At 41.2% G+C, this 26,213-nt stretch overlaps 1 long non-coding RNA gene across 1 annotated transcript in view; it reads right to left on the reverse strand.

The window, feature by feature from the left end:
- Nucleotides 1–879: 879 nt before the first annotated feature.
- Nucleotides 880–26,213, reverse strand: part of LOC122805793 — a 309,107-nt gene continuing 283,773 nt past the window's right edge. Inside the window, exon 2 of the long non-coding RNA XR_006365449.1 lies at nucleotides 880–985. This is a non-coding gene — a long non-coding RNA (uncharacterized LOC122805793). The remainder of the gene's footprint in view (nucleotides 986–26,213) is intronic.

Here is a 26,213-nt window from a genome sequence, read left to right on the forward strand (position 1 = left end):
TGTACCTATCCAGGCATATCCAGCAACTGAAACGTCCACAGAGGTTCCTCACTAAAAGAATACAAGGCATAAGTAATATGTCCTCTGCAGACTGTTCAAGGCCCTATCCCTGTATTCTGTTTCCTACAGGCTTTTGAGGGGAGATCTATGCCTGGCATACAGGGCATTGTCAGATCCCACTCTGATGGACCTCCTGCATATCCACAAAACAAACCGTACCAGAATTACACATTCTAAAGACTTAAACCTTGCCTGTGATATAAATAGGACCTGCTGGAGAGATGGGTATGTATCAAAGAGACTGCCCCATCTATGGAACAGGCTCCCCATCCATGTGAAGCAGAGTTCCTCCCTAACCCAATTCAAGTGCAACATGGACAATTAGATGGGAAACCTGAAATTCATATCAAACCAAGGCAGCTCTCCGGAATCGGCAAACCTTTAATAGACAAGCGTCAACGGATAGCAGCACCAATACACTTAAACACTTAAACAAATAAAAACAAAGTAGTTGCGAGCTTTAAGAAGCATACATATAGATGCAGAACAACAGAATAACTTAGTGCTTTCACCCGTTAGTCAAGTCGGGCATCATCAGAGTAAACCATCATAGTGCTCCTCAGTTACTAAAGTAATTTCAGGTATTATTCCCGCCCTCATAGTTAACCAATCACATTAGTTAAAAAACTGAATTGGAAACAATGTAACCACTGTAAACAGTATGCAGTAAACATAGCCACACTAAAAAATGCTCTCAATAACATTCTACAACATACGATGTAACTAAAATTAATACATTAAATACTTAGTTTTGTTTTGTTTTAAAATCAAATAAATAACGATTTGTGTTTTAAAATACTAGACAAAGAGATATAGTCATTAATACCTGGAAGTTTTGAAGCATCTAACCTAAGTTGCCACATACTTTCCTTCACCTCCAGCAAAATCTTGGCATTATCCCCTCTGTCATCATCAGGTATTCTATCTACAACAAAAAATAAACATTTTTTAAAATTAGAACAACTTGTACTGTGCATATATAGAGCATTACTAGTCTTTTTGTTCCTAATGTCCCTTAAATGCTCTAAAATTCTTAACCTTAATTTTCTTATAGTTTTCCCTACGTAAAAGGTGGGGCAACTTAAACAGGTAGCGACATACACTACCCTCCTAGTGTTGCAGTTACAATAACCTGGACACTTTATGGTTTTGTAAAAATTGTGGACCACCACATATGGGCCATTGTTAATAAACTTACAAACACTACATAAACCACATTTGCTCATTTTAGAACTCTTGTAAGGTCCAGTGTTGTTGTTCTCTTTTTCCATCAGCTCCTTTAAATTCATACCTCTACTGTATGTGAATAGTGGGAAATTCCCTATTACACATGTAGTGTCCTTATCTAGGGTGCAATGCCATGTGTCCCTAACAATTTTGGTAATATATTCTGATTGCCCATTATAGGGTAAAATCATAGCTCGTTTTGCATGGCCCATGTCAGTGGATAAAATCAAGGTGTTCTCGTCATGAACCTCTTTCAATAAACCACCTTTTAGAATTGGTCTAAAGACCAAATGTCTTTTAACCTCTATCTCTTTTCTTATCTTATTCAAAACATCAATTGTGTAACCTCTTTCTAAAAACATGTTGACAAGACTTGTTAATTCCAAGTGAAACTTTTCGTCTTCACTGATTAACCTTGAAAGTCTTACCATTTGATCCCTTACAATATTCCTTTTCTGAAATTGGGGATGACAACTTTGAAAATGTAAAAAATTATTTGAACATGTTTCTTTACGGTAAATACTAGAATCCAATTTGGTACCAACTTCAAATTATTTAGTGTATAATAAGATGTCCAAAAAGTTACAAGTATTACCGTGAACCTTGTATGTAAATTTGAGAAATGTTGTGGTGTTATTAAGGTAATCAACAAATTTGTGAACCTCATCAATTGGCCCTTTCCAAAAAATCAGAACATCATCAAGAAAGCATGGCTATAATGCAATGTTGTGCATAAATTCTGTAGGGAACACCTTCTCCGTCTCCCATTGTGCCAATACCATATTAGCATATATTGGCGCCCATTTGGCGCCCATGGCGACCCCTGTAACTTGCCTATATAGTTCTCCCTCAAAACCTATAAAATTGTTAGACAGAATAAGTTCCATAAGGTCTACCAATAGTAAACGCTTAACTGAATGAAAACCGCTAAATTATTCCAGACATGTTTTAAACATTTCCAACCCCTGTAACTGCGGGATAACTGAAAAAAGATTGATAACATCTATAGTCACCATTGTAAAGGGCTCATCAAAATGGTTCTGTCTAATCACCTCTAGGCAATGCCATGAGTCCCTTAAAATGTGTGCCAAATCTCTAGTAATATTCTTACAGTAGAAATCCACATATGAGGCCATTGCTTCAGTTTTAGAACCCCTAGCAGACACTATAGGTCGGAAGGGTGGGTCATTTTGATTTTTGTGAACCTTGGGTATTACGAATATCGATGGGGTCACGGGTGAGTCGACTAAAAGATAGTGGTACTCATTACCATCAATGATACCCTCCATAAACCACTCATACAGAAGCCAGTTAATTTTAGTGTATGCCATGTGCATCTCGTTCCTTGAAAATCTAGTGTATGTAGTAGTATCATTCAATAGACAAGACATTTTGTTTCAGTAGTCTGTAGACAACATGATCACCACCCCTCCTCCTTTGTCTGGTTTCATATACTTGTTAGAAGATGTCAATTCTCGAAGACAAAATCGCTCCCCTACTGTCAGATTGTCAGATTGACTGCCCAACCCTCTATTCATCCTTCTAAGTTGTAATTCAACAAAACGAAGTATTTAATGTATTAACTTTAGTTAAATCGTATGTTGTAGAATGTTATTGAGAGCGTTTTTTAGTGTGGCTATGTTTACTGCATACTGTTTACACCGGTTACATTGTTTCCAATTCAGTTTTTTAACTAATGTGATTGGTTAACTATGAGGGCGGGAATAATACCTGAAATTACTTTAGTAACTGAGGAGCACTATGATGGTTTACTCTGATGATGCCCAACTTGACTAACGGGTGAAAGCGCTAAGTTATTCCGTTGTTCTGCATCTATATGTATGCTTCTTAAAGCTTGCAACTACTTTGTTTTTATTTGTTTAAGTGTATTGGTGCTGCTATCCGTTGACGCTTGTCTATTAAAGGTTTGCCGATTCCGGAGAGCTGCCTTGGTTTGATTTTACCAGTGTATGTTGCTTAATTGATGTGCTTAAACCTGAAATTCATCCCTGGTTTGGCACCTATGTCTCTGATGCAAACAGGTATCCTGTAAATGTTTCATCTCCCAGGCCCATGCTTGGTCGTTAGCCTAGTAAACACCTATGAACCTATGACTGTGGTGGGGCAGACCTTTTGAAGAGGCATCACAACTGCTGTGTAGCAAACCTCAAGAACAAAGCCAGTGGATAAGTTCAGACTGAACAGCTGTACAAGCAAGTCCACAAGTACATGTTTAGTTTGTTCAACAGGCAGCCTGGCATGTTCCCATGTCCCAGACAGAATATAATTTTTGTTTTGGAAAGTACTTCTAAAATGTGTTGTTTTGTAATACAGGTGTTTTTAGGTCCTTAGGTGTATATGTGTTTGGCATATATGTCTCTAGGGTGAAGTTTGCACTGAATTTGTTAATGCATTGATGATATCCACTGGATCAGAGCATGAAGTACCATTCTGAATGAGTTCAGAGCAATGTTAGGTGGTATATTGTAACTTCTTGATATAAGTAAAGAAGGATTTGTGATTAACTGTCACTTCCAATGCTGGCCAAAGTGTATGGGAAGTCTTAGTTTTCCTGATGGTGTTTTATAGAACCTTGGATAACCCTTTGATGTTAACCTTTATTTGTAGGTCTTTAGTTTTGCTTTACATTGTAATGAACTTTTAGTAGTGTCTATTTTTGCATTCAGACCACAAGGCTAGCTTGCTCTTTCCTTTCCATTTCTGATTAGCTTTGGTAGGGCTTGACAGGTTTATACAGTTTTCTAGGTAAGCATAAATTTGCATAACTACCAGCCATAGCTACATTTTGGGGATAAAAAAGAAGTTATGTTTTACCATAATGTTCCATCTGTGTTATTGATCTTCATCCGTTCATCACCGATGGGTTCAGTTCCAACCCATCGGAACCAAGTCGACCTTATACCAAAGATCGCACCAGCCAAAAACTCTCAAGCTAAGAATTACCCATAACCCCCCTCTCCCTGTTACCTCAGATCGAGTTTGCCCTAACAAGTAAAGCAGAGACTGTCTCCGAGCAAAAACCTTATCCAGAAAGTGAACCCAAATATCCCCCAGGAGCCTCTAGGAGGAGGAAGGAGGGTGGGACGTGATGAATGGATGAAGATCAACAACACAGATGGAACGTTATGGTAAGACATAACTTCTTTATCTGATGTTAATCTTCATTCCATTCATCACCAATGGGAAAGAGTCCCCAGCTACCTTATATCCATGGGTGGCCCTATGGAAGAACATTCCTGAGCACCATTGAACCAAAGGACACCCTTCCCGTGGAGACCAGATCCAACTTGTAATGAGTGATAAAGGTATGGGGAAAGCCCAAGTAGCTGCTGCACAGATGTCGTCCATTGAGGCTCTGGAGCGAAATGCCACAGAAATTGCCATTGATCTGGTGGAGTAAGCCCTGATGTTTAGTGGAACAGATTTCCTTTTTAGGTTATAAATGAAAATTATATAGTCTCTGAGCCATTTGGATAGAGTCACTTTAGAGACTGACTTTCCCATTTTTGGACCAGAAAAAGAAATAAATAACTGGTCTGATCTCCTGATTGTTTTTGTTCTAAGTAAAACCTCAATTGTCTGTGAGCATCCAATAAATGTAAGCAATACTCTCCCTTGTTGGAAAATTTAGGAAAAAACTCAGGGAAATCAATAGTCTGATTAATCAAGAGCTCGGAAATTACTTTGGGCAGGAAGGAAGGATTGGTCCGTAGTGATACTCTGTCCTTGTAAAACATCAAGTAAGGACTCTTGGTACAAAGAGCTTGGAGCTCAGAAATGCATCTGGCCGAAGTAATAGCCACCAGAAAAAGAGATTTCCAGAACAGAAACGTGATGTCACACATGGCTGCCAGCTCGAAGGGGGGCCGTGTCAAAGACTGCAAAACAAGCTTGAGACTCCAGGGTTCTGTGGTCTGCTTAACTGGATGTCTTGAATGATAGAGTCCTTTCAAAAAAGTTTTGCTCAAATGGTGAGAGAATAAAGAGGAGTCACCAAAACCATTATGAAAATTTGAAATGGCAGCTACACACAAATAGTTGATGCTGCGGCACCCTCCTCAAAGAAGTTAGATAGGTACTGGAGTACAGCAGAGATGAGAGCAGAAAAGGGATCTAGTTCTCTCTGTCTAGGCCAAATTGAAAATCTTTTCCATTTGTTAGCATAAAGTTTCCTGGTGGATGGTTTATGCAAAGCCAGAATAATGTCACGTACTGGAGAGGAAAGATTACAATGCTTGGCGATCATTGGAAGTGGAGAAGCCAAGCTGTGAACTTGAGGCTGGACAAGTTTGGGTGGCTCAACCCTTGAGGGTGAGATATCAGATCTGGAGTTGGATCCAAGATCCATGGTCTGCAAAGTAGATGAGGACAGAGAAAGGGGAACCATACCTGTCAGGGCCAATATGATGCTATGAGGATCATGTGCTTTTCAACCGAAGAGCTTTCTTCACAACTTGAGTAATCATTGGAATGGGAGGATAAGCATAAAGCAGTCCTGTGGGCCAATCGTGAATAAGAGCATTCCTCGGGGACTCCCCCTGTGGGGGAATTAGGGTGAAGTAGTTGCTGCACTTGTGGTTGGATGGGGGAAGCGAATAGGTCTCTGCAAGGCTGGCCCCAACGGTTGAAGATCTTTGCCACTAAGTTAGAGTCGAGAGACCACTCATGAGGCAGAAGAATGCACCTGCTCAATTTGTCTGCGATCATGTTAGATTTCCCTGGGATATGCATTGCTATCAGAAAGCAGTTGGAAGCTATCACCCACTGCCAAACTCTCATGGCCTCTCAACACAGGGGATTGGACTTGGTTCCTCCTTGTTTGTTGATGTACCAAACTACTGACATGTTGTCCGATTGGATAGCAACTGTTCCCGAAGGAAGGGCAGACTGAAGTGCTTGCAATGCCAAAAGCACTGCCCTCAGTTTTAGAACATTTATATGCAGATTGGCCTCTAAATCGGACCACGTGCCTTGGACAGTCAATCCCTGATAATGCCCCCCACCCCATCAGGGAAGTGTCCGTGGTCACAATGGCACTGGGTTGAGGGGAATGGAAGGGTCAGCTCCAAAGTGCTATGCCTAGCTTCATCCACCAGGAAAGATCTAATTTGCACCGATTTGTAATACGAATCTGGGAGGACAACGGTTGTTGATTTGCATACCATTGGGTCAACAGAAACCACTGTAAGACTCTCATGTGAAACCTTGCTAGGGGCACTATAAATACGGATGCTGCCATTAATCCTAACAGCTGCAGGACCTGTCGAGCCAGAACCAAGTCGTGGCAGAGTATCACTTGGAGCTGGATCCTTAGTCTTTGAAGCCTGTGATCTGGGAGAGAGATCAAGCAAGAACGGGTATTGAACGTTACCCGTATAAACTCCAGGGTTTGGGTTGGAGTTAGATTGGACTTTTCCCAGTTTATGGATATTCCCAGGCGATGCATCAAAGAAAGGGTGTAGTGCAAGGCTGTTACCAGTAGATGCTTGGTGGGAGAGTGAGGAGCCAATCGTCTAGATATGGAAACACCCAGAATCCTTGCAGTCTCAAGTGAGCTGTCACTGCTGCCATGCATTTGGTGAACACTCTGGGGGCTGTAGAGAATCCGAAGGGCAGGGCACGGAATTGGTAATGATTGGCTCCCAGCTGGAAGCGAAGGAACCTTCTGGAGCGTTTATCCATCTTGATGTGGTAATACGCTTCCCGAAGGTCTACCAAGTACATCCAATCGCCTTCCTCTAGAAAAGGGAGAATGGACTGAACTGTGACCATCCGGAATTTTGTCTGGCTGATGAACTTGTTTAAACAACTGAGGTCCAAAATTGGTCTCCAGTCCCCTGTCTTTTCTGGCACCAAAAAGAACCTTGAGTAAAATCCAGATGGCTATCTGGTCTACTGGGACTTTCTGGATGACTCTTTTTAAGTACAGCTTTTCTATTTGTAGAGCTGCTTCTTCCCTTAGACAGGGTGGAACATCTGGGATTCGTTTTGGTGATTTGGGGTAGGAGTCGAATGGGATTTGGTAACCTCTGGATATTATCTTCTGCACCCAAGAGTCAGTGGTAATAGATACCCAGACACTGGGGTGCAGAGAAAGACGTCCCCCGACTGCTTCCAGAGGAAAGCAATTGGGATGCTCTTCAGGAGCTCTGATAAGGGCTGTCCAGAGAAGGAATCTCTGGAACCCTGATTATGCAGACCCCCTCTGACCCTGCAGGGGCACCTTCCAGAACAGTTGCTCCCTCTGCCTCTTGGGGTGAACTCACCACGTGTCACGAAAAGAACCCTGAGACTTTTTGTGCCACAATTTCTCACTTCTCTGGTTCCTGGAAAAGGGACACTGAGGAGTGGAGAAACGTACACCAACTGCAGACAGGGTCTTACCGTCCTGCTCACACCTGGCTAACGTGCCCTTCACTTTAGAGCCAAATAGGGAAGACGCTTCCATTGGAGCATTAAGAACGGAAGACTTAAAAGGATCCGCAAACCCACACAAGTGCATCCAGGCGTGACGTCTCATAACTATGCCTGAACCCGCAGCTCTGGCTGTCCCTTCGGTTGCATGTGAAATCAACTTTATGGACAAATTAGAAATCAATTCTAGGGTCGCTAGCTGCGAGGCTACCTTGTCATTAACCTCGTCAGACACCTTTCCTGACAGAGTACCAGAGAGTTCGGAGATGATGTCTCTCTGGAATCTGGTGAAATGTGCCAGGTAGTTCAAAGACAGAATAGCAAAGGTCGATGAAGTAAAAACTCACTTCCCCAGTCTGTCCACCACTCAGGACTCCCTGTTAGGTGGATGAACAGTGTGGCTGTCTTCAGCGAGCTCTTTCTTGGTGGTTGCCACTACCACCATAGCATCTACCGGTAGACCTTTTGACCAATGTGGATGTTCTTCAGAGGGAGAGAGGATCTTGTCTGGTCTCTTGGAGATTGCTTCAACAGCATAAGTGTTCTTCTAGGTGCGCTGCACCACAAGCTGAGCCAACTCGTCTGCAGGCGGGGTCACCCAGGAGGTAGATGGTCAAGCATGAAAGGCCTGCAGGACAACAAATTCCTCCAAGGAAGGGTTTTTGGGCTTCCAATCACCCCTCTGTTTCAAGATCTCCAGCATGTCTCCGAAAGACTAATTGTGGGGACCCCTCCCCTTCATCGTAATCCATATCCGCGGTGAGGGACTCCTTTGGGGAGTCCACGTGCTGCCTCTTGCATGATTTTTTCCTAGGAACCTCCTCAGTGGGAGCTTCTGAGGAGGAACTGGAGGAAAGGGCACCCTGCAATAGGGTCTCCTGCGACTCTCATGCTCGATCCAGGATGATGGCCCGTGACAGCTGCAGCACAGGGGGAGGACATGGGGGTTCTGACGCCGAAGGCTTGCTCACAGACGCAAGAGCTCTCTCCATCACCTGGTAGGCAGGGTCACCCAAAGAGGGATGGGAGCCTGGAACCAAGAAGGACAACGTCAGAACTGGGGTCACACCCCACTCCGTTGAGCCCGCTCCCAGGAGTGGAGCCTCAAGCTGGATAGGTACCAACAGGGTTCCTGGGGCTGTGGACGGCACCATAAAAGAAAAAAACGGTGCTGAACTCGGAACCGAGGAGCCTGCAGTCCAATCTCGGGCCTGAAGAAGACCCAGTTCCATTGGAATTAAAGGCCAAAGGGTCGACTCTGGGGCCAAAGTGAGATCCACTATCAGCACTGAAGCAGATGGTGCCGAGAGAGGCATCAATACCGAGGGCTTCAGAACCTGCAAGGAGGACAAAGGAGGAGAGTAAGATGGAGTCCGTGAAGCAGAAAACCCAAGTCCTAAAAGGGATTGGGATTTAGAATCAGAAGGAACCCCCATGGCTGTCAGCAGCTGGTCCACAAGGTGCAACACATTGAGTTCGGAGAGGCTCCTGGTGGATCTAGTGGATATCCCTGAAGGGGACTCTGGACGCTCTAAGAAGGGACTGTAAGCCTGTCCCAAGAAGGGGTCCACTGACGAGAATATCAGGTCCGTGCTTGCACGTCTAACGGCACCAACATCTCCATTTTTGAGACGATAGGGGCAGCAATGTCCAACTGAGTTATAGGAACCATGGAAGTGCTCAGAGTCAAAATTGGGGTTGAGGTCAAAATGTCTGCATCAGTCATATTTGGTGCCATAGACATTGTTGGTGCCGAGCAAGTCGTCTTCGATGCTATAGACACAGACGGTACCAAAGACGGTGCTGTAGGCAAAGACTTCTGCTCCGGTGCAGAAAGCTTTGGAATTTTTGGTTTTGTCGGTCTTTCTTACTCACCAAAGGGTGAGGAGGGAATGGAATGTGGCCTCTTTTTTGCTTTTCTAAGAGGGGATGAACCCTCAGACACACAGAGAGCCTCTGAGACAGGTGATTTGAGAAGGCCCTTCAAAATCAATTAATTTTTATGTTCATTCAAAGTACGTGAGCTAAACCCTAGACAGAAGGAGCATGGGAGTTGTACTAAGAGATGAGGCACTCCCAAACAGTAAACACAATCATCATGAAGGTCACTATTAGGCATTTTCCTCCCACACTTCAGGCATTGCTCGAAGCCTGAAGTGCCCTTTTTATCAGACATGTTAATACCAACAATACCAACAATGTGAAAAAAAAGATTACCACAACTAAGCACACGGCTACAACTAGCTAGAAAGTAGAGTAAAAATACCAACAATGGTATACAAGAATTACCACAGCAGGTAGAGAGAAGGAAGTGTACCAGCGATGATACAAAGATTACCATCAGGTAGTAGATAGAAAGATTGGAAAGAAGACTTAGTGATACACAGATACAAGAAAGTAAAGGCGAAGCAAATTAACGCACTATCTGAAAAACACTTAACTATTTAGAAATATCAAAATATCCAAAAATATCAAAGACTTCGCTGACAGCCAGCTTGAACATGGCCATAGCCGGCCTTAGGCAAAGGCCAACTAGGCAGCCGCCTATGGCGCCGCTGTAGCAGGGGCACTTTTCCAGTATTTATTTGGTGTAGGTAGACCAGGAATGGGGCACCTGGGTGGTGTGGGGGGTGCCGTGGAACCCTTTTGCCTAGGGCACCAGCTGACCCAAGGCCGCTGCTGAACGTGGCTTTACAGCAACGTGGCAAACGAGATCTGAGGTAACAGGGGATTATGGATAATTCTTAGCTTGAGAGTTTTTGGCTATCGCAAGCTTTGGTATAAGGCCGACTTGGTTTCCGAGGGCTCAGAACCAAACCCATCGGTGATGAATGGAATCAAGATTAACAACATCTGATGTTATATTTGAACTTGAGGGTTTATCACAAAACTGTAAGAAGCTTGTACCTTTGAAGTCTTTCAGCATTGTGGCACTTGCTCAGCTGGTTTAGGGATTTTGAAAGAGAATATATATATATATATATATATATATATATATATATATATATATATAAAATCTGCCAGATCTGGAAGGACCTGGCCAAGAACATTTTGACCTCTAGTGAGCTGTTTGACTATTTGATCGAGGGAATTCTTGTTTATGAGATTAAGTTATTTTTAGGCACAGCCTACACTTGAGGTATACGTCTCCCACTTTATTGATGGGTAATTTAAAGCCTTTGAGAATGATGGAATTTTTGTGTATATGAAGTTCATAACAATTTCAGATCATGCACCAATAAAGACTGATACATTTTAGCAAGGTATACTTTATAATACTGTACTTTAACCAATTTGAGCATAGTTACTAATAAAACTTATTTATATAATAAACAACATGTACTATAAGTTACAGCTTACAACTTTTACTGTACAAGGTTTGCTTTTCAATGCAGATACAGGTGATAATTCTCCATTTACCTCAGAACTATGTTCCTACAAAGTACCCAGCTACCAACATTTAATTTACAATCTCTTTATATAAAGTTTTTGTTACACCATCTGAATCCATTTGTCTAAGTAATCTTTCAAAGTCAGTACTTTAGTACTTGCTTGATGTCATGTACTCCAATGAAAAGCTGATTTTTGTTCTGCTTTAAGGTTATTTATGTGACAGCCTTCAAGACTTAGGCAGTCGTTCCTGTCTCCAGTCCTCCTTGCACCTGTGCTGGTAATCACTTCAGGAATTAGGGAGTCATTCTTATCTGCAGTTCCTTGCAGCTGTGCTAGTCACGGAACAGTTATAGTTACATAGTATGGATGCCAAGCATGCATAATAACTACTTTATTTTTCTACTTTTTTACTTATTTTCAGCAAAGAAATGTTTAACCCTTTAACCTATTCTAACAGTTCCCCCTTTTGTTTTAAAAGCAAGCAAACCCGTTTACATTTATATGTATTCTTTAGTTAGATCATAATTTTAATTGTGATTTACAGAAAACACATTAGAAAGCAAAATCTTTAGTTTTTTCTTGATCCGATATGTGAAAGCACAATTCCAAATACTACAATGATAATAAGCATCACTATCAGAACTGGGTGTATAATCCAGTTTAGTAACTTTTTTCCTTGCTCAGACCATCCTGTAAAAATGTTGCATCAATTATTGGCTGTGTCTACTTCAGTTTTTTTCAGTTAACTTAATTAATGTGCTTTTTCACAATTACAGAATTTAATTCATGACTTAGAATTGTTTTATTAACCTTTTGTAACTGTTGAATCAAGTGTTTACTTTCATTTATGACTTTATATAATGATTCCAGGAAAAATCCTACATCAATCAATGACAATGTTTGTGGATTCCATTGAAAAGACACTGCCACTTCACTTTCTGGAGTGAACACACATCTCATCATGCCATGTCAAATGCGTTATATTATTTAGACAACCTACAAAAGGACGCTGTTTAGTAAATGTTAAACTTTGATTTGTTACAATACACACAAACTGTGGAGCTATTTCAGTAAACATCTCAAAACTAGAAGGTAAAATCGTCCATATACACAAATTTACAGAATGCTGTAAAAACATGGTTCATACACTAGTGAATGCTGACCGCATATCAGCCCATTAGCCGTTTGGGTACAATGTGCAGTTTTGCAAGTTTTACTTTGTAAATCAGTATAATTTCCCTGTAAATGAGCAATCAATACTGGTACGGATATAACGGTGGTCCAAATACCCAACGGTAAAACTACAACTTGACACATTACTTTTTAACTTGTCTCATTATAATGTGTGATTTTACCTGTATAGTAGGTATTTGTGCATATTGTTTGCTGCCCATGCATCTCAATCCAGTTGGTACTTGGAATCCATTTTTCAAACATTGTTCTCCACACATATTCATTATTTAACATTGACTTCATTTGCACTGAAATATTCTGCATTTGTACATATAAAGACTGCAAAGTGCATTTAGTCCAGTTTATAAATTTAGTAACATTAACATCAAACACTAATCTGCTAATCAAAGATTCATTAAAATGTTGCAAAAATTCCCTCTGAAAATGAACACACCTCTTTTTGTGATGCCCATATAGTGGATAATCACTGTGCTTGTAAATGCACAATTTGTGAAATATCTTGGCCTGTTAATTTTAATCTGTTTGCCAATATTTCTATATCGGCCAAATGTAATGTACCTAACCCTGTTCCTTCCCATTCCCCCTAAAAGAGTATCGTATCATACTCTTCGTCTCCTGCAGCCAATATCGTCAAGAGGGAATGAGATATTAAAATGTATTACTGTTTTCTGGTATTCTTGTCCCACTACCGTACATGTTAATGGTACCTGATTACTTGATAAGACTTGGCTGTGGGATTATTATTAAAAGTTCTGATAATAAAAAGGCAAGGTTGTCTTTCAATAATTACTGAATCATTGTTACACAACAATATATTTCCCTCCCGTAGCACTATTTTAGACCCTTCTGCAGTACTGTTTACACAGTCCATATAAAATTTAAAGACTGCCCTTTCTCCTTGCAGTATGCAGAATTTCATAGCAGTATCGTTTTGTAAGGAAACATTTATTTTATATTGTGGGAGTTGAACATATATGTGTCCTCTGGCTGTGTTTCAGACTGTTACATCCTGATTAAAAGAAAGGTTTCCAATATGACATTGCTGTCTCCCTGGACAGAAAAAAATATCTTTACTTCTATTCATTGTAGCACTTACTCACCACAACCTTATATTAATAATATTACTCCTGTGTGCCTTTTCTGCCAGGGTCTCTGCTATCCCTGGTGCTATTATCCAATTACAAAAAAACTATAGAAAACAAAATACATATTGATCTAACACATGTTTAAATGTAGACATATTTACATAATTGTTTACATTTACTGTTGTCTGCCTTTTACTCTTCTGTATTCCAAACAGGTGCACTTTAGGCAGCTTTATTTTCATTTTCTGAAAATAAAATACACGCATGTCATTTTGTGACTTTATTTTTCACTGCTTTTGACTACTCTCATTTGATCTCTATGCATTAGAACTATTCTGTTTTTCTTTTTACCTTTTATTTTTTTACACCAATGGACCTATTTGTTCCACTACTTCAAAAGGCCCCTGTCAAGTGCTATCCTAGGGTCCTTCCGTCTGGAACATTTTTACTAATACCTTTGTTCCACAGGAAAGGTTTTCTTTCAGCAGTAATATTGGGACCTTTTTCCATAGACAGAAAGCTTGTTCTCTTGCACTGTAATCACATATTTCTGTAAGTTGTTTTAATCATTGCTGATCTAGCATAGGTCTATGGTCTGGTGTGTCAGGATCAAAAGGTAACTGTAATGGCATTTTTCTCCCTATCATGATTTCATAAGGAGATATTCCTGTCTTACTGTTGGGTGATGCACTTTTGCCCATAAGAATGGCTGGTAAATGTTGTACCCATGCATTTCCCTTTTCAAGACATGCTTTTTGAGACGCTCTTTGAGCGTACGATTTATTAGTTCTACAATTCTGTTTGACTGTGGGTGATAAGCCACATGAAATATTTGCTGAATTCCTAACAGATTACACATTGCTTTATTAAATGACTAACAAACTGCAGGCCACTGTCTGATTCAATAATTTTCAGCCACCCCAATGACAGAAAATATTTTTCCATAAGGCTTCTGCAATTGCCTTTGCTATCATGGTTTTGGTGGGAATTGCCTCTACGCATTTTGAGAAAATATCCACTACTACCAGTAGGTATCTGTAACCTCCCTTTGTTGTTGGCAAAGGACCTGCATAATTTATTTGAACTGCATAACATGGCCCATCTGCTGGCTGTACTCAATGTAACTGAGGTTTTTTACTCTTAGCATTTACCTGCAAACAGACTAGACATTCTTCTACAACTAGTCTACAGACCTTTTTTAAACTTGGATTCCAATACTTTTCTTTTACAACTACCCATAGCTTATCAACCCCTAGATGCCGTAATATTTGGTGATTTAACTTGACCAACTGACATGTTAACTGAAATGGCATGTAAGGTAGTTGTAACCCTTTTGTAGTGGAGTACACATAGTACTCTTTTGGTGGTATTCCTGCAATTATGCACTAGTCTGTTTCTTCTTCTTTTAAACCCTGCTTCTTTTGAATATTTATGAGATCTTTCTCAACTGACTGTTCATCTAGCTCTTTTATGGCACTGACTTCTACATCAGTATATACATATTCTGAAAGTTCTTTTCCATTTTGTGCTGCTTGTTTTGCTAATATATAAGCTAACTCATTTAACCTGAAAGTTTCACGTGTTGATTTTTGATGGGCTTTTACCTTTAAAATGCTGTGTTGTCCCTGCTGATTTGACATTGTTATTACTTTATATATGTCTTTTAATAATTCAGCATGCCATAACAGTTTGCCTGCACTGTCTACAAATCCTTGCCTTACCCAGGTGTCCATATGCAGTGTTAAAGAATTTACTACATAAACACTGTCGGAGAAAATGTAAACAGGATTGTAATGACTGAGTACATACAGTACTGCCTCCAATTCAGCTCTCTGAGCTGACATATGTCCTGGTAGTTTTATCAGCTTAGGAGAACCCAGCTTTGAATTCTCCAGACATATGTCAAATCCTGTCCAATATTTACTTTTGTCCCAAAACCATGGTCCGTCCACAAAGACGGATGGCTTAAAATGGTCAAAATCAGATGCCAGAAATTGTATGTCAGGTGACATTATTTTTTCTAAACAGTTATGCTGTTTTTCCTAATATCCCATGTGATTTGAAAAATAATATTTGTCCCTTGATTGTATGTTGGCAGTTTTCATTCCGAAAAGTGCCATCTATTTTGCAAATACTGCTTGACTAATACCATCCATGATTTTATTAATTTCAAAGTTGTCTATTAAAGCTTTTACTGCTTGATGTGAGGTTTGAAATATAATGCTGGAAAATACAGTCAAGTATTCAGTTTGCTTGATACCTCAGTAAATGGCTAGCAATTGCTGGATACAAGGATGATAGCCCATTTCTACGGGTGTCATTTTCTACTGCAAAAGCTGACTGGACTTAATGTTTTTTCCATTCTACTGTCACCACCATGTAGCCATTCCTGTAATACTACCACAGATAACATCTTTTTTCTGCTGCTGCTTGCAATACAAATGGTAACGTTGGTGTAGGTGCTATTAATTATAACTTTACCTTCATTTGTGAAAATGCTTCATTTTCATGAGGTCTCCACTCTAAAAGAGTGGAGTTCTTTTGTTCCTGTAACATTTTGTATACAGGAGCAGCCATAGCTGTATAATCCTCTATAAATTCCCAATTATAGTTCATGATTCCCATGAATTTGTGTAAATCTGCTATTGTCAATGGCTTTTCCATTTGTAAAATACCTTGCACTCGCATTGTGCAAGGAGAACTTCCTGATGGTTTTATGATAGTACCTAGAATTTTAACTTCCTGTGCCTTGAACTGAATTTTTTCACTTTTAACCTTAAACACTGCTTGTTGCAGACTATGAAAAGCATTTTTAAGAAGCCATACATGCTCCTCCACTGTTTCAGACTGAATTAATATATCATTAATGTAATGTAGTACTGAGTCATCTTTTTCCAAATGTTGCAGAATGGATCCTAACATCTGATGAAAAATAACTGGACTATTCTAAAATCCCTAAGATAAGCTTGTCATGACACAGTGTTGATTTTTAAATGAAAAGGCAAATCGTGGCCAGTTTCTCTTCCTGAGTGGTACGGCAAAAAAGCCATTTGCCAAATCTATGACTGTAAACCACTTACTTTGTGGTTTAATACATGTGGCCAGTTCTGGAACCCCCGGAATTAGATGTGCTCTAGAATTTGTGTACTGATTAACCTTTCATAAGTCAGTGACAAGATGGTAACTACGATCTTTCTTCTTAACTGGCCAGATTGGCGAGTGGGGCTGTTGCCTTTTTGTATGATTCCTTCCTTTTCCCATTCTGCAATACATTTCTCCATGTGTTTCTCTGCCTCCCTTGGAATAGGATACTGCTTTTGAAATGGCAGTATGTAATCCTGATCACTACCCACCCCTACTGGCATTTCTAGTTTTCTACAATCACTGGGTCCCTTGGACCACAGGCTTGGGAATTGTTGTAAATACAGCCACACATCCTTACTGTCTGTATTTACATATCCTGCAGACTTATCACATTTTTCTGGTAGAGAGATTGCACAGCAAATAGCACTTACCTCTCCCTCTCCTTTTTTCCTGTCACCTATCCACAAAATATTGTTAGGCAAATCAATCACTATACCCAAAGGTCCTAAAATGTCCATACCAATAATGGTAGTTAAATAGGATAGCTGCATCAAAAATGCACCTCTCCATGACTGTCCTTCTTGGTGAAACGTTATGTCTAAATCTCGGCTACTTACAGCACAGCATCCCATACCATTAAATGCCGAGATGCAAACTTTTTTTGTAGGATTTACAGGTAACTGTCTATTTGTGATGGATACTGCTGCTCCTGTATCCAATAATACATTTCACCATAGTGACCCCTCTACCCAAATATCAATCAATGGTCGTCTGTCTCAACCCTTTTTAAAGGTAGTCAGGAAAGATACCAGAGTGGAAGGTACACCGATATTGTAAGGGAATCCACTCATCCTCGCCTTTATTGTCAAATGCAATATGGCAGACTGCATGTTTTTATTTGTCATCTTCCTCTGTATCTGAGTGATCCACATATTTAGATTTTGCAATCTCTTTCTATAACTGTTGTCTAGCTATCTCTTTTGCCTGCTCTTCCAAGTATTTTGGATTTACAGGTGAAGTTGCCTGGAAATCCACAAGACATACATCCCCTACCCCTGTGTATTGATGAACCTTATAGCTGTCCTTACCAATACTGTAGGGTCTCTGTAAAGTGACTTGTTTATCTGACTTGTCTTGCGAATCTTTTGGCTCTGCTTTTGCAAACACACCCTGTTCTTCCTTTTTCTTGCATCAAACTTTGTAATGGTCATAATTTTGCTTAACATGCCCTATTTTTTACAAAAAAGGCATGTTGGCACTTTTTGCTCCTCACCTGCTTTTAAACCTGGAGCAGGCAGTGCTGACATGGCTGTCTCCGATGATAGTTGACCAAACCATTATCCTCTGCCTTGACCTCTTACCTCACTTATTACCTCAAGTGGCTCACTACTTTCACTAAGGCAAACATATGATGTGAGTATAATGCCCTATCATCTTCCATTGTCCACCCTCTCATTAGTCTTTGTACTAAGTAAGCAAGGGTATTTGAATTTTCCTCAAAAATATATTTAATATCTCATGGGACCCCTTTTATTTGCTCTAAAAAGCAATGTATTAACTGTTTTTTGTATCTCCTTTTGTTGCATGTCCCTTTCTGACTTTTGATAGATTATCTAGAAGGCTAGCTTAAAATGTTCTGCTTGCTCCATTAATTTATCTGTAATGATGATATTAAAATGATCTAACAACTTAGATGTGAGAGGTTGTCCCTGCATATAAGCCATAAGCACGGCTGTCATTAGCCCTACCTTTGTGTTTAACACATACCCGTTCTGATTTAGCTGGATAAAAGTTCCAAAACATTTGGAAATCAAAATCCCAAAAGCATCAAAGTGAGGCATCTGTCCGTACATGAGAGCCTGCTGTGTACGCTACCCATTCTTCAAATGTAAGCATATTATAAAATATGCTTTTTTATCATTCCACTGTGGCATGCTTTGCAGCAACCTTGACTGTGTGTACAAATCTGCTGGAGTTCCCTGTTCTATGACCTGTACTGGGTTTTGCAATTCTTCTTTTAACTCTTCTGTATTAGCTCGTATTGGTTTATCCTCAACTTCACTAACCAGATCCTCTTTATTTTGTACTGTTGCTTAAGATCTGGAATTTCTTTCTGTAATTCTTTACAGGCTTTCTGATACTCACTAACCAGATTTTCCTTGTCTTGTAACTGCTTCTTAAGAGTTTGAATTTTTTCCTGTAATTCTTCATGGACTTTCTGATACTTCCCAGTGACCTCTTCTGCTAACTGCAAAGCTCCTACTCAGTTTTGAAAAATTGTTTATCCATCTTGTCTAAACTTCCTGAACTCATTTTGTCTATCTTTTAGGAGTTTATTAAATTCCACTGTCCGGTGGTGGTGCTGCGGTAGCATTGTCACCTCACAGTAAGACGTTGTCCTGTTCGATTCTCAACTAGAGTGTCTTCTGTGTGGAGACATGCGTGAATGGGCGTACCTTCGTTGAAGGTTGTGCATCAGGGCTGGCAACTCGGCATGTAAAAATCAACTGCCAATCATTAGTGGACCGGAGTCCCGCTGTGGCGACCCCTAACCGGGAAAAGCCGAAAGGCACAACAACATTAAATTCCTCTGTCAATTCATCATGAACCTTGTCCCTGTCCTTATCTGTTTTTTGCTGTACAGTGGCTTCATTCCACTTTTGTACATACTCGTTAAAAGGTGTAATAAGATCTAGAGAAGATTCTGTTAGTAACTGATTTGACTGCTGTTCCATTTCTGAAATTAACATTGTACGGGTAGTGACAGGACATAATTGTTTAATATCTGGATATAATATATGTATATCACCCTTACCTGGTTCTTCACAGTTTGCAGATTTTCACCTACAGTTTAACTTTCCGATAATGGTCTGAACTGTACTTTTATGACATTGCGCACAGAAAGCAGTTTCATATGACTTGCACAATAAACATTTACTGTCATACCACACATTCTTTTGCTTGAGATACCAATCAAATGTTGTAACCCATTTGCAGAATGCATTTATATCAACCTGCCCTAATAAGGCTTTACATTTACCAATGTGCTGTTCATACCAACATTGCAATTTGCCCCAGATTTTATATGTTTTTTTTTCCTGCTACATTAAGAGTAAAATTGTGTTTACATTTTTTACTATGATCCTTAATGACATCCATACTGTATGTGACACAGAAAAATTCTCACCAATTGACAGAGAGGCAAGTGATCAGGCTGCTGGCTGTGGATGGTTGAAATGTCCCTGTAGTCACTTGAAATGCTGGTGAAATGAAACTGGCAGTTGCAGAATCAAAACCTTGGAATTCACCGACTTGGAGAATCTATTTAACTGCAACCAAACTGCAAGGCAGTCTCACTCCTCATTCAGATGTCTGAAAACTGTACAGTTGTAAGCCATATAAGACCAGAGTGCTACTATTCAGAACTCACTCATATAAGTAATTTTAGTTACTGCGTCTTTACTGGAGGGACCCTAAGCAGGGCACCACTCCCCCTATGTTCACATGCAGGCTTGGCTCGCCACTGATAAATTTTAGCAAGGTATAATTTATAATACTGTACTTTGAGTACAGTTACTAATAAAACAACTTATTTATATAATAAGCAACACATACCACATGTTACAGCTTACAGCTTTTTACTACACAAGGTAGGAGAACATGGATCACAGACTGCACACCGTGGCAGGGCTAGCCACTCAACAGTGTAAAATATGGCTCTAGGTGATTTGGTCATGTTTACTAATGTTGCCAAAATTGGCATGGGTAGTTACTGGTGATAAGTGGGTTGAGGACCTGGCCTACTCTGACCTACGCCAGCGACACTTGCTAACAGTGGGAGGAGTATATGTGCCCCTACTGGCCAGTGTGTGCCCACCATAAAGCCCAGCAGCCCTGGGTCAATAAGCTACTGGCTGGCCGGTGTCTAGTTGCCCAGCCTTGGTTGCCTGGGATAGCTCTGTTGAGCGAAGGCTGGAAGTAAACCAGCCAACCTGCCAAACATGACCTGAGAATTGCTACGCATAATGTAGGTTCACTGACAGGAGGCAGCTTGGAAGTGGATGATATGATGGAGGTGGCTGGACTTCCTATGTATCCAAGAGATGAGATGGAAGTGCAGTGCAGCAAAGCCACTTGGCTTGGGATCCAGACTCTACTACTCAGAAGGGGACAGGCTAGAAATGCTGTAGGAATTGTGGTGAGAGAGAGGCTTAAGAAGGCAGTGAGGACTATTATCAGACTTAATGACAGACTCATGGCAATCAGATTCCAGTGTAATGATAGGGCAGTATTCATAATCTCAACCTATGACCCACAGCAGGGTTGTGATAGTGAGGAAAAGAGTGCATTCAAACAGCAGCTGCAGGACCTACTAGATAAAGCAGGACAACACGAATTGGTGTTGATAATGGGTGACTTGAATGCATATATCAGGACAGACAGAACAGGATATGAGGACTGCCTGGGTCCACATGGGTGGGGAAACAGGAATAAAGAAGGAAAGCCATTCTAGACTTCCGTCTGGCAAATGGCTTGATAATAGCTAACACAATGGTTCAGAAAGAGAGACAGTCACAAGATCACATACAACAGTAGCTAACATGCAACTCTAGTAGACTTCTTCCTAGTAAGGAAAAGGCATTTGGGTAGAATCCATGATTGCAAAGTCATCCCCAGTGAAACAGCTGGACCACAGCATAAATCACTAGTTGCCACATTCAGCTGCAAGCAGTGGTCAGAGAAGGCTCTAAGGTCAACAGAGACCAGGCTGAAGACCTGAAAGTTGACTGGAGAGAAAGTACAACAGTTCAAGGAATTACCCAGGGCTCTAGCATCCCAAGAAGAGGAGGAAATAGGTGGAGCTGAACAAGAATGGCAGTGCCTGAAAACAGCATGCGTTAGGACTACAGAAAAGATATGCGGCTGACCCAGGTATGGAAATAAGGTACATAAGGAAAGCTGGTGGTAGAATACAGAAGTCCAGGAAGCCATTACAAGAAAGAAGGAGTGCAGGAAGAAGTGGGAGATAAAAAAAACTGATCAGGCTATGAAGGACTACTGGTTGGCTAACAAAGAAGCTAAGAAAGAAGTTGCAATAGCAAAGAGTAGGGCACCAGATGCACTCTACCAGCTTCTGGAAAGTGACTCAGTAAGTGGCACAACGAAACAATATCAAGTTGCAAGGCAAAGACCGAAAAATAAAGAAGATTGTCAGATACCCTTCGTAAGGGATGCCAGCAACAACCTTCTCACCATTCTAAAGGACATTAAAGGCAGGTGGAAGGAGTATTTCCAGCAGCTTCTGAATGAAGAAAACCCCACAGAAGCTGTAGTGCCCCAGAAACAGCATATGATGAGAGAAGAATATGAGCCCACCCTAGATGAAGTAAGAACAGCACTAAGGAAAATGAAGTCAGGGAAAGCAGCAGGCTTAAATGAGGTCACAGCAGATGATAAAGTTGTTGGGTGAGATAGGGGAGAAATGACTCCTGAGGGTACTAATAGCAGTGTGGAGAGAAAGGCACATCCCAGATGACTGGAGAATATGCATACTTATGCCAGTGTACAAGAACAAAAAAGGTATCCACAACTGTGGGCAGTACAGAGGGATCAACTCCTATCACACTGCATGAAAGTTCTGGAGAGGGTGAGTGAATAACAGATATGCAGAGTAGTAGAATGTAAGATGGGAGATGAGCAGTTCGGATTCAGATCAGGATGCAGCATAACTGACACAATGTTTGCAGTAAGACACATACTTGAGAAGAAGCTAGGGATGAGGAGAGAGTCCAACTGGGCATTCCCAGACTTGGAGAAAGCATATAACACAGTCCCAAGAAAGCTGAACTGGGCAGTACTGCGGTGGTTTGAGGTCCCAGACACATTGGTAGAATGAGTGCAGGCTATGTACAAGGACCCAATGACTCAAGTACGAACAGTGTTTGGTCTCATCGAGGAATTCCCAGTGGGAGTGGGTATACACCAGGGTTCAGCTCTGAGCCCACTGCTGTCCATACTGGTGATGGACTACATTAGCAAACAGGTCAGAGGGGACAGATCAACAAAGATCAACAAAGTTGCTGTATGTAGACTATGTCGCATTACAGGCAGACTCTGAGCCAGAACTTCAGCGAAGGATAGGGGAATGGAATGCAAAACTGAAGGCATATGGGATGAAACTAAGCACAGATAAGACAGTGGTAATGGCAGCAAACTGGGGAAATCAGAAGAAGCTGAGAATAGAGATAGAAGGGAGGACAGTGGAACAGGTAAACAGCTTAACTGGGAGTGGTGGCTGAGGAGAAGGGAAGTCTGAATGAAGAGGTTAAAGCTAGAATCAGAGGGGCTGCAGCCAACTGGCATAGAATGTCTGGTGTAGTCTATGACAGAAGAATGCCAAAAAGCTGAAAAGTAAGGTGTACAAGACAATGGTGTGACCAGTACTACTCTATGGTACAGAAACCTGGGTAGTAAAGGCAGAACAGTTGAAGAAGCTAGAGGTGATGGAAATGAAGTGCCTGAGAAGGGTGGTAGGATGCACACTGTGGGACAGATGAAGAAATGAGGACATAAGAGCAGAAGCAAAAATAGCTCCAACTACAGAAAAGACCAAAGAGAATAGATTATGGTGGTTTGGACACGTGCAGAAAAGCAGAAGACAATCTGGGGAGGAAGATTTGGGACAGACAGGAAGAAGGTAAGAGGAAGTGAGGACATCCAGCAAAGAGGTGGCTGGATTGTGTGAAAGAAGATCTCTGACAGTCAGGCATGAGTGTTGAAGAAGGCAGGAGTGTGGCACTGAATCAAGAGAGTTGGCAACAGTTAACACGATACCCCAACCCCATGTAGAAAAAATGGGAAAAAGGGGGCTGATGATGATGATGATTACTTTTCAATACAGATACAGATGATGATCCTTCATTTACCTTGGAAATGTGTTCCTACAAAGTACCCAGCTACCAACATTTAGTTTTACAGTCTTTTTATACAGTTTTTGTTACACCATCTGGATCCATTTGTGCAAGTAATCTTTCAAAGTCAATACTTTAGGGTATTTGCTTGATGTTATGTGGTCCGCTGATAAGCTGATTTTTGTTCTGCTTTAAGGTTATTTATGTGACAACCTTCAAGACTTAGGGAGTCATTCATGTCTCCAGTCCTACTTGCACCTGTGCTAGTAATCACTTCAGGAATTAGGGAGTCATGCTTATCTGCAGTTCCTTGCAGCTGTGCTAGTCGCGGAACAGTTAAAGTCACATAATATGGATGCCAAGTATGCATAGTAACTACTTTATTTTTCAACTTTTTACTTATTTTCAGCAAAGAAATTTTTAACCCTTTAACATAGTCTAACAAAGACTAAGATAAAGATGCAGAGCAACAAAGTAAAAATAAAACACTGATGCTTTCCTACTTATTTGTTAAGAGAGAAATTTAAGGAACAATTAGAAGAAATGATTCAACAATTATTAAGATAGGACTATCTCCAGAAGGACTAGCTAGAAAGTAGGATAAAATGAAAATGGAGCTTAGAAATATTTTAGAAATCAGCTCTGACCATAAGCTAATCACCCTTAACATCCACATCCCACCCCCACCCCCCAGTAAAGAAACCACCATAAAAAACTTCTCCAAAGCCAACTTCATGCTACTCAAGTCAGAAGTGACAAACTTCATGGCACCCATGCAGACGGGAACTGAAAGTTCAACTGCTGAATTCTACACTAAGGCACTGTACGAGCACATCCACTCATGCATGAATCGTGCCATCCCAAATAGAACCAAAATGCTCTCATCCAAAAAAAGGAAGCCAATCTGGTGGTCCCCTGCCATAAACAAACTTTACAACAAAAGGAAGAAACTTTTGCAGAAAAGAGGAAAATCCCAGGATGCAAAAACTCCCTTACTAGCCTCAGTAAGAAACTGAGATGCCTCATAAAATCCTCCAAAGCTAGTTATGAAAATAAAATTGCCAGAGATTCCAAAGACAACCACAAAGCATTCTATAACTGTCAAGAATCTAAATGGCAATGCTCAGATCTGCTCTGAGCTAAAACAGAATGGGATTAAATATACTGATCCGAAGGATATTGCCAATATCCTGGCAGATCGATTCAGTGCCAACTTCACCCCCCTCTCACCCCCTAAATGGCCCATCTCAATACCGGAAGAGTGCCAAATTCCAGTAATAACAGCCACACAGGTACAAAATGCACTCTCTAAAGCCAAGAATACAGCATCCATGGGACCAGATGACATCCCGGGCTGTGTACTACATGAACTACAATATGAACTGGCACCTCACCTAAGTGTCATGTTTAATCATAGCCTCACCTCAGGTTTCGTGCCCACTGAGTGGCGCAGAGCTACAGTTATCCCAATCCACAAGGGGGGATCCACCTTGGATCCCGGAAACTACCATCCCATCAGTCTGACAAGCCTTATCTGCAAGGCCATGGAGCGTATTATCATGGAACTTATAAACAAAGACATTGGCAACCTTCAAACACTGGACCCCACCCAGTTTGGGTTTGTGAAGGGCCGATCTTGTCTCCTGAACCTGACTGACTTCTTTGAATCAGTCTCCAGAGCCATGGACAAGGGTAAGGTGGTCCACACAGCCTATCTAGACCTTGCCAAGGCCTTTGACACCATCCCCCACTCTGGAATCATAGATAAACTTACTAAGTTGGGCATTAATCCCTATGTCACCCAATGGGTTGCTAAATGGCTTACTGATAGAACACACACTGTAAAAGTAGCCGACTCCAAATCCAGCTCCAGACAAGTGACAAGTGGAGTACCTCAGGGTTCAGTCCTGGGGCCGCTCTTGTTTGGCATCTACTTCTCTAAAATACAGGTCAACACTAAGGGACTCTGGCTAACAAAGTTTGCAGATGGCTGCAAACTGGGAGCCATTATTGAATCCCCAAATGATGTGGATACTCTACAAAAGGTCCTTACAGAAACAGATGCTTGGTGCCAGAGCCATGGGCTCAAGCTCAATGCCAAGAAATGTATTGTTATCCCCTTTGGGGAAAAAACATGTATCCATGAATTACCATATAGGTGGCAGTACACTAAACACAGAAAGTGTGATAAGAGACTTAGGGACACAGGTGGACAGTGGTCTCACCTTCGATAACCACGTCGCCACAACAGTCAGGAAATCCTTCTATGTGGCACACCTCATCACGAAGGGCTTTTCATCCAGAAAAAGGAGGTTATTGTCCCACTGTACTCATCCCTCATTAGACCCATTATAGAATACAACGCCCCATTTGGTATGTACCTCTCAAGACATCTGCAACAACTGGAAAGGCCTCAGAAATACCTCACTAAAAGAATCACAGGCCTAAAGCAGATGCCCTACGCTGACCGCCTTAAAAAACTCCAGCTATACTCTGTTGCATATCGTCTACTCAGAGGCGATCTCTGCTTAACATACAAGGCCATGTCAAACCCAGAGCTCTTGGACATGCTACACTTAAAGAAATCCCAATCCCTCAGAGCTACACACTCCAGGGATCTAAACCTTGTCATCACAATAAACAAAACATGCTGGAGGGATAGGTTCCTGACCCAGAGACTCCCCAGACTCTGGAATAGATTGCCATACATGTCAAGCAGAGTGCCTCTTTGGACCTCTTCAAGAGGAACCTTGACGATTGGATGGGAGAAAGGAAATTCACCCCAGGGATCACGTCAGTCGCCCTGCTAGACAGGGGTCCAGGA

The sequence above is a fragment of the Protopterus annectens genome, chromosome 7.part0 (genome assembly GCF_019279795.1).
Source record: "Protopterus annectens isolate FY-2018-M chromosome 7.part0, PAN1.0, whole genome shotgun sequence".
NCBI lineage: Eukaryota > Metazoa > Chordata > Ceratodontiformes > Protopteridae > Protopterus > Protopterus annectens.